The 10,000-nt window shown below is 31.7% G+C and overlaps 1 long non-coding RNA gene across 1 annotated transcript in view; it reads left to right on the top strand.

Annotated features, from left to right (window-relative positions):
- Positions 1-3,345, top strand: part of LOC137631564 (uncharacterized) — a 14,176-nt gene extending 10,831 nt beyond the window's left edge. Inside the window, exons 2-3 of the long non-coding RNA XR_011041908.1 lie at positions 1,592-1,646; positions 2,752-3,345. This is a non-coding gene — a long non-coding RNA (uncharacterized lncRNA). The remainder of the gene's footprint in view (positions 1-1,591; positions 1,647-2,751) is intronic.
- Positions 3,346-10,000: the final 6,655 nt, after the last annotated feature.

Raw genomic sequence — 10,000 nt, 5'->3', positions numbered from 1 at the left:
TTTATGCATATTTAAATGATTAGTGTTGTTCATTGATAATCTTAACCACGATGAAAACGTTAAGTTTGTTACCATGGTAATTTTCAAAAATGAAGTGCCGGGTTGAAAATCAGTAGATAATAAATACATTAAAAACAAGAAAATTTTGTGCTTAGTTAAATATTCGAATTTTTATTTGCTCTCTCTCTCTCTCTCTCTCTCTCTCTCTCTCTCTCTCTCTCTCTCTCTCTCTCTCTCTCTCTCTCTCTCTCTCTCTCTCTCTCTCTCTCTCAAGTTTGGAAAGTAATCATATTTCCGTTATGGATTGTGTCATTCTTTTGGTATATTAATGATGAATTTATGGTCATATATATATATATATATATATATATATATATATATATATATATATATATATATACAGTATATATGTGTATATATATAATGGATATAATGTATATATATAAATATATATACATATATATTTATATATATAAACACACATAAAAACATGTACAGTAAATAAATGTTTATATATACATATGTATATATATTGTATATATATTATATATATAATTATATAATTATATACTGTATATATATATATATGTATATATATATATATATATATATATATTATATGTGTGTGTACATTTGTGTGTGTGCTTATGTCTGTGTACGTTAAAGGTTGTATTGTCAGTACGATTTTTTTGAGAAAAATTAGAAACTATATCTCATTTTCTGTAATCAGGTCCTTTGACACGTCCAGATAGTACTACATTGGACCCCCTCTCTCTAGTTACGGCTCATTTTTTCCTTTGGCTACACATTGCAATATTCTCCTCTGTCATCATACATATGACAACACAGATTACTAAACAATTCGGCTTCGCTCGAAGGGTTAACTATTTCACTGTAATTGTTCCGTGGTTACTCTCCGTTTGGTAAGGGTACACGACTTTATTTATTTATTTATTTATTTATTTTTTTTTTTTTTTTTTTTTTTTTTAGGACACTCCAAAATCAAACCAATGTTCTCCATTATTAGGTAGTGCCATAGTCTCTGCACCATGGTCTTCCACTGTCTTGGGGTTAAATTCTCTTGCTTGAGGGTACACTCTAGCAGACTATTCAGTTTCCTTATTTCTCTTGCCTTTTTTTCAAGTTTTTATTGTTTATATATGGAAGATATATTTTCATGTTACTATTCTAGAATCTTTTCATTTTGGTTGTGCATTACATCTCTTGTACTATGTTTGTTTTCTTTCCTCAGTGGGCTATTTTTCCTTGTTGGAGCTCTTGGGCTTACAGCATCCTGCTTTTCCAACTTGGGTTGTAGCTTGGCTTGTAATAATACTAATAATAGTAACAGGAATGCATTTAGGTGATATTAAGAAAAATAGAAGAATTAAAAGCAAAAGGAAATGATTAGATAGTACTCTGATTGGGTTAGCCATTGAAACATGTTATTAGTTTTATCGATTTTTATGTTGTGATATTTTTTTGTGTATTCAAGTTTTCACAGGCTGATCCCATTAAGTTTTTATATGCTGTTATTAGTCATTCGTGAATGGTTAAACTGCTATTCATTAATTTGTTTCTTATTTTTCAGATTTTCATCGAAAGATAAAGAGGAAAATACGTGGACGTTCCTCCTTTGGAAGAATGTAAGTTATACCTCAATTTCAGTGACTTCTCGATGTATTTAGTTTTCTGGTTATAAGTGATGTTCATGTATTGGCTTACAGTTACGATTTCACCGATTCAGGTCGTAGAATACTTTTTATTATTATTATTTATTTCAGCATTGATGTTATTGAAGTTTGGTTTATTACTGTAATGATTATTTTAGTTTTATTTTCGATTATTTGTCATTTTCTATTTATCATCTTATTTTCCATACACTTGTTTGGTTACCATAGGCAAAAAGTCACGTATTTCCAGGAAGGTTAGAAATACAATGACTTTGATGGAGACCCCGTCGAATGTAACAATTTTATGTCATCTCGCACCGTTTGCCACTCTATATATGAAATGCATATCTTGAATAAAAGTCAATTTTGGAATAGCTCAAATGTTTGTCATGTCGTACAATATCTGACCATATCCACGGATTCGTTACGATGTCATAGGTATGGAATGTTGAAAGATTAATGCGAAACTGAATGTTATGGGCTTAGGATAAATTACAAATGCTCTTAGAGAGAGAGAGAGAGAGAGAGAGAGAGAGAGAGAGAGAGAGAGAGAGAGAGAGAGAGAGAGAGAGAGAGAGAGAGAGAGAAAATATATGTTCCTCCGTATTATTAAATCACAACTGCGTCATACTGTTGGTGAGAATGACTGCAGGAAAGAGTGACCTGGGACTGAATTGAATAAACATCGATTTTAACGAAACTGGTTTGACAGTGAGCTTAATGGCACTTGCAAGATCGGGTTGGAACAATTGTATTTTGAATTTAACTTTCAGCCACCAGGCTTGTGTGGACGCAGCCTCTTTATAATAAATCGGAGCTCACAAGTTTCATATTGATGCCATTACTGAACTTTTGTATTTTAACGGAATGAAAATATGATTTTGTTTATGGTTTGAATACGGATATGGACAGGGGTGTCCCATAGAGTCGCCAGTCCTATAGAATAGGTGAGCATGAATGAACTTTAATATTTACATGGTGATGACAGTGTCCCTTCCGTAAAGAGGCAGCCTGTATTATAGAAGATTATTAAAATTTTTCTTGGGTATTTATAAATATATATTTTTTGTCTTTTCAGGTTTTTATCTTCCAAAGGTAAGTGGTTTTATGCTGTGGTACTGTTGGAGTTTCTATTTTATGCTAATTTCAATTGTTGATTATGTTGACAAAATTTCAATATGATCAAGATTCATCAAATCATGATTAACTCCATTTGCACATACATGAATACCTCAAAATACTTTACCTAATTCATCAAGTTATAACTGATCTTACTTGCCTATAAATGTACACCTCAAGATAGCTTACCAAAATTCATCAAGTTATTAAAGCCCTTATTCGACTATACATGTACATCACAATATCATGGGGAATATCACCTGGCAATAGCGTTAATGACCTTAGCAGTTGTAACGCAAAGTTGTAGAATAATGCTTGAGATTGGCGTGTATGACCTTCGGCAGTTGCGACGCCAGTCTAAGCAGTACATGTATAAGTGTTGTGTAAACTTTTATTATGGTTGATATTACTGGTTTATAGGTATGTTGTTTGTTTATGATAATATTGACAGGTATTTTATGTCAATTACTATCCGTGGGTATCGCTGATTATTCGTATTTATCGGATTGTTGCATTTTATGCGTTCTAGATATTTGATTGTATTTTATTCGATTTTTATTACATATTTTGATATATTGATACTTTGTTATTAGTGTACATGTTTTCTTTTATTGTTAAATGCAATTTTATTAATGTTCTTGTTTTTACATTATTACATTTTATTGTTGTTTTTCATTCTGATATTTTGTATCTATATTGTTTTGATGTACTTTAAATCTTTTATGTCATTTTATATTTATCATTGTATTTCTTGTAAAGTATTTTTACTCCATCAGTTCGCAGTATAAACCAGGTTATCCAGAACGTTATTAGTGTAAATGTAATAGTTTTGATTCTCTATTGGTTGATACTAAAAATAATAATGTAACTCTTAATTGTTTATTTACCAAGATAAGTACAATCTTAATTTTAGGATAAAGAAAAGGCTTGGAAATTTTCTCTTGACATAAAGTAAAATCAAAAGTTTTATTACATTCTCATTTGACTTACGGGATATTGAAAGTAATTTAAAAAAAAAAAAAGTAAATATTCATATATTTATATTTTCGACTTAATTGCTTGCTTGCTTACATAATTTTTTTTTTTCATGCAAATATTTATGACGTATTCTTTTTAATGCTTAAAATCCTTGCCAGAGTTCTGCTTAAGAGATCGACGAATAAAAAAATCAAACACGGTTAAAATAATTAACGTATGATTTAGTTGTAGCTGTTAATTAAGATGGTTTTAATATTGATTCCTATAACTCACTTTCACATTTTCATTCTCCATATATATATATAGTTTCTTTTATATAGTTTTGTGTATCGTTCTGGATAGCCGCAAATCACCATTATCAACGATAAGGGTCCCCAAAGGTATGGATTCTGTTTGTTTAAATGATTAATAAAACTTTATAGTTTCAGCTCAAGATTTTCTCCGGTGGAATTTACGTTTAACTAAAGCGAGCGAATTCGTAAAGCCGTAGATTAGGATTAATTGTTAATTGTATTTAGATTTTATTATTTTTTTGTTAAATAAAGATTAAAAAATATATAAATTAATTTTCCATGGCGTTCGGTAAATCCATGTTGATATTTTTGTTTGTTGCTTCCATTCAGATTAGCTTATTCCGTTTTAACACTTTAATTTGACTGACCAAAATTGAAATTCAGCGCGAAATTAAATCACGTCATTTAAGTTAACCAGATTAAGGCGGGATCGATGGACAACGTATAAGACTTGCTGGAAAGCGAAGAGCTGGTCACCATGGAAAGAATGGAGTTAAGTATAATTATGTATTTATATTTTTTTGAGATATTATATTTGAAAAAAAAAAAAAATAAGCATTTGCTATAGACCTCAGTGGTTCCCAAACTTTTTCAGTCTGGTCCTCCTTTCGCATCCAGATGGAGTCCTTGCGCCCCGTCTCCTTGATACACTATACTCCGTAACAGAGAATATATTTGTTTATAATTCTAATGTCAATTTCATTATATGTAAACTGCATACGAGTTTTTTGCCTTATGTTTGACATGATTTATCATTAAGATTTTGTTAAACGAAAAACTAAGCTATTTATTGGTTAAATGCCCTTTATACCACCTGTCCCCCTAACCACAGCTTTCGCTTCACCGACCCTGCATATCAATCCACCGCCCACCCCCCTTTCACTTTGGGAACTACTGCTTTAAAAGAAATAACCTGTAAACAATCTGTTAACAGTTTTCTTTTTTATGTTCCTAATAGGTGATGTGTTTTTACAATCAATCATCATTTGAAATACTACGATCGAAGCTGCAGGAGACACTGTTTTGGATTAGCCAAATTATTTAAATAGGTAAGAAAATTCTATTTGTGTATTTATGTGTTTAATTTATGAAAGCTCTTCTATAAGACGTGGTGTTATGCCCTGAACTGAAGTAATGTTTTTCTTTGTATGAAATGGTTAAATGATAATGGTTATTAAAACGAAAATAGTTTTGAATTTGTATATAAGGAAAATAATCTATGTAGTACTACCTAATGACATGGGAAATAATAGAGGCCTTTGTGGCTTTAATCATATCTTAATAATTTTTATGGAGGTTGTATAAAAAACTTTAGAATTTGTCAAGATGTGTACTGTAAATAGTTAATTGTTTCTTTGATGCTAATTTTTTGTGGATATTTGACTGAGGGACTTATGCTGTAGGATATCCTATGTGTTTGTAGACATAATAAATCTTTTTGAATACAGTATTGAGAGATTAAAGGTGAAAAAGATTAGTAATTATGAGCATGGATGGAATATAGCATAACAGTGATTAAGTTATGATTTTCCTCTTAAAATACGGAATAGCTAGTGGTTTTAACCTATTACAAATGTAGCATTGCAAATTTATAGTTGATTAGCCAATTGATACCCCAATTTATTATTTTATTGGAATATCGTATCAGTTACCAAGAAACCAGGACTGGAGGGAAAAGAGGACGAAAGATCTTATGACTTAATGTACATTACAAGCGAAAAAGTTATTTGGCGACAGTTTAAACATTGATTAAGCAACTAATCAAATCTGAAATGAAATTTTTAATGGTTATGCGGCAAGACGTACTGCACAATAGCCTTTCAATTGCAATTTTTAAATCAACTGTTTAATCCTTTTCTTATCGATGTGTAATAATTTTTTAATCAGGAAGTATTACTTGGACAGTTTCTTTCATAAGTTTAAGTACATTGATCACAAAAAGCGAAATTAAGAAATTTGAATGACTTTCTTGTGGATCTTTGGATATGTTTATATTTGTTTATCTAGGCATATGCTTGTTGACATTTTCTTATTTTCTTTTGTCACTTTCCTTACAGATCTCTCTTACGCACGCCTTTGATGCAAGGTTTAAACAGTTCACAATGCTGATAGTCGTCCTACAATACACATAGAATATTCGTAAGTATATTACTCACTGCTTTTTCGTATATTCAAACAATTCCTTCTAGGATAATTTGTTTATTTAACTAATTTCTACAATGATAGTTCGTATATTTAACCAAATCCTAGAAGGATAATTCGTATACTTAACAAATTTCTACAAGGGTGATTCGTATATATAACCAGTTCCTACAAGGATAATTATGGCAATATGTACAGTATATATATATATATATATATATATATATATATATATAATTATATTATATATAAATATATATATATATAAATATATAATATATATATAAATATATATATATAATATATATATATATATATATATATATATATATATATATGAATATATATATATATATATTATATATATATATATATTATATATATATATGTATATATACACGTATGTATATATATTTAATATATATATACTGTATATTTTATATATATATATATATATATATATAATATATATATCTCCAATAGCGTTATTGTCTCTTGGATAATGATACTGATATGCTTCATTTGATACTCGTAATATTGTAGGAGTGAGTCTTAAATGCGATGGGAACAAGCATTCTATAGGGTTTGTGGTGCCTAGGTGGTAATGTTCCTGACTGTTGATCTCCAGACTGGGATTTGAGTCTCGCTCGAACTCGTTAGTTTCTTAGCCCACTGCAACCTCACCATCCTCGTAAGCTAAGGATGGGGATGGGGTTGGGGGGTTTGGGGGAGCCTATAGATCTATCTGCTGAGTCATCAGCAGCCATTGCCTGGCCCTCCTGGTCCTACCTTGTGTGGAGAGAGGGTTTGAGTGCTGATCATATATATATGGTAAGTCTTTCAAGGCACTGTCCTGCTTGATAGAGTAAAGTCACTGTACCTTGCCTCTGCCATTCCTGAGCGTCTTTTAAAACCTTTAAGAAATATCATGAAATGCTCTACATTTTTCTCACAAAATAAGTAAATAATGAAAATTTCAGTGGAAAATAATAATAGAATTACTGTTTAATGTCAATTTGAGGTTGACATGGCCCGAGTAAACTCTCCCTAATCACAGTTATTTCTTTTCTTAGAGAATTTGAAATATTTACGTTTTTATAGGTGCACGATTTCGCACCACCAAAAACAAGAATCCTCCATTCATTGTGTGTCTGGGAATGAGAAGGTAGATTTATTGGCTAAGAATGCTGCATCCGAGTTGCTTCCAAGAAGGTATCCCATTCCCTTTAATTCTTTCTTACCTAACATCAAGAAATTGTTTATAATAAGTGGCAACAACACTGGGATAGTCTAGATGGCAATGAAATGAAAGAAGTAACAAATGTCATATATCCTTGGAGGTATAATATGATGCCACGAAAGTGGGAGACGTCTCTTTATCGTCTCCGCATTGGTCACACTACGTGGACACACTATACTCTATTTTTTTATAGCGGTGCATATTTGCCACTTGACTCACAGGGGTGCCCTTTTAGCTCGGAAAGGTTCCTGATACCTGATTGGTCGGAAGTATTTTTGTCCGAACACCTTCATTGTTCTCGAATGATTACCAAGTAATATGAATCGAAACTTATTTATTAACCTATATTTCTATATCAGATATATGTTTAGTCAATAAACAATGTGAAAGAATAAATATATTATAAAGAATCGTCTTGGTAAGTCTAAATTTAATAACACAATCCGCCGAAGTCAACGACAGCAGCTGGTTTTCGGATGCACGCTTTGTAATTTTGTAATTTTTCACATATTTTAACACAAATTGGGATAGATTACACTCAGCATAAGTTAAACATGTTATTATAAACTTTCTTTGAATACCAGAACTTACCAAACACATGGAATTAATAAAACCCAATATTTGTGAAAACTTATGGGGAGGTAAAAGAACAGCCTCTAGCGGCACTGGCGGAAAAAAACGATCCCTTCTGAGTTGTAGACGCAGTTTGTTTTTTCTTTCGTAATATAGTTCGGCCTATTCCTTTCAGTTTAGATAGTCTTACATTGTTTCTCTTCGTATTGTTTTGCTTAGTATTTTCCCACATTCCCGTTCCTCACCGAATATCTATCTATTTTCCCCGATATCCCTTCTTTCATATATGGGATATCCGCACTACGATTCCTTATTTCTTATCCTCTGTCGAAAGTGATGGCTTGAAGGGAAGCGCGTGCTAGTCTCATTAAAATAGTGTAGAGGCGGGAATAAAAAAATACTATGCTTAATATCAGGTTTACAGAATAGGTTATACTTGCTACACAGCATAAAATTTATGTTGTTATTATTATTTACATACTTACTGACGTAAGGTGCAAAACATAAGGAATCGTAGTGCGGATATCACATAGGCCTATATGAAAGAAGGTATATCGGGGAAAATAGATAGATATTCGGTGAGGAACAGGAATGTGGGAAAATACTAAGCAAAATAATACGAAAAGAATCAATGTAAGACTATTTAAACTGAAAGGAATAGGCCGAACTATATTACGAAAGAAAAAAACAAATTGCGTCTACAACTCAGAAGGGATCGTTTTTCCGCCAGGCCGCTAGAGGCTGTTCTTTCACCTCCCCATAAGTTTTCACAAATATCGGGTTTTAATAATTCCATGTTTTTGGTAAGTTCTGGTATTCAAAGAAAGTTTATAATAAAATGTTTAACTTATGCTGAGTGTAATCTATCCCAATTTGCGTTAAAATATGTGAAAAATTACAAAATTACAAAGCGTGCATCCGAAAACCAGCTGCTGTCGTTGACTTCGGCGGATTGTGTTATTAAATCTAGACTTACCAAGACGATTCTTTATAATATATTTATTCTTTCACATTGTTTATTGACAAAACATATATATGGTGGAGAAATATAGGTTGATAAATAAGTTTCGATTCACATTACTTGGTAATCATTCGAGAACAATGAAGGTGTTCGGACAAAAATACTTCCGACCAATCAGGTATCAGGAACCTTTCCGAGCTAAAAGGGCACCCCTGTGAGTCAAGTGCAAATATGCACCGCTATAAAAAATAGACTATAGTTTCTGCTAAAGGGCCAACAACAGCCGTATTGCGACGACTGTTTGGTACCTTTAACAGTGAGGCATTTGCTGACCGAATGCCCCATTTATAACAACTTAAGAAATAGATATCTGTTTGAGGCTCATGATGAGGATGGCAGGTTCATCCTTGCCCATTCTTGGACAGGATGTGTCCTACTATGCGAGCGGCATTTTTAGATTTATTTCAGTTGCAGGTCTCCTGAAAACTATAACTTTTATAATGACATCTTAACTTTTATGGTTTTAATTGAATATTCTTTTATTTTTTATATATAATAAATGATATCGGGGTCAATGACTTTAGATGTCAGGATGCTAGAAAACTTTAATTCAATCAATTAATCTCTCTCTCTCTCTCTCTCTCTCTCTCTCTCTCTCTCTCTCTCTCTCTCTCTCTCTCTCTCTCTCATTAATTTGTTGCATTCATTGTATGATGTTGTTCAATGAGTGATCGCTCAATTTTGTGTAGTAATGACAACATTAGTAGTGAAACGTAAAATTTATTGCTGTTCCAATTCTTTAAAGAGTTCCAAAATATATATTTTATTCAAGGCTGATTGTCATACAGAATTTTCCCAGGCCTGAAATACCGAACTTTGTTCAATTCTCTTTGGCGATCTTTTAATAGCCAACCTCTATTAGATCTGTTTACAATTCTTATGTTTTATTTTTACTAATTGCTCGACATTTCTGTTGACTTTAACTTAAACGTGGCCAACTTACCATTTTTTTTTTTAACAA

The sequence above is a fragment of the Palaemon carinicauda genome, chromosome 40 (assembly GCF_036898095.1).
Source record: "Palaemon carinicauda isolate YSFRI2023 chromosome 40, ASM3689809v2, whole genome shotgun sequence".
In the NCBI taxonomy this organism is placed as follows: domain Eukaryota; kingdom Metazoa; phylum Arthropoda; class Malacostraca; order Decapoda; family Palaemonidae; genus Palaemon; species Palaemon carinicauda.
Note: the sequence above shows the minus strand (reverse complement) of the source record. Positions and strands in the feature narration are given on the sequence as shown.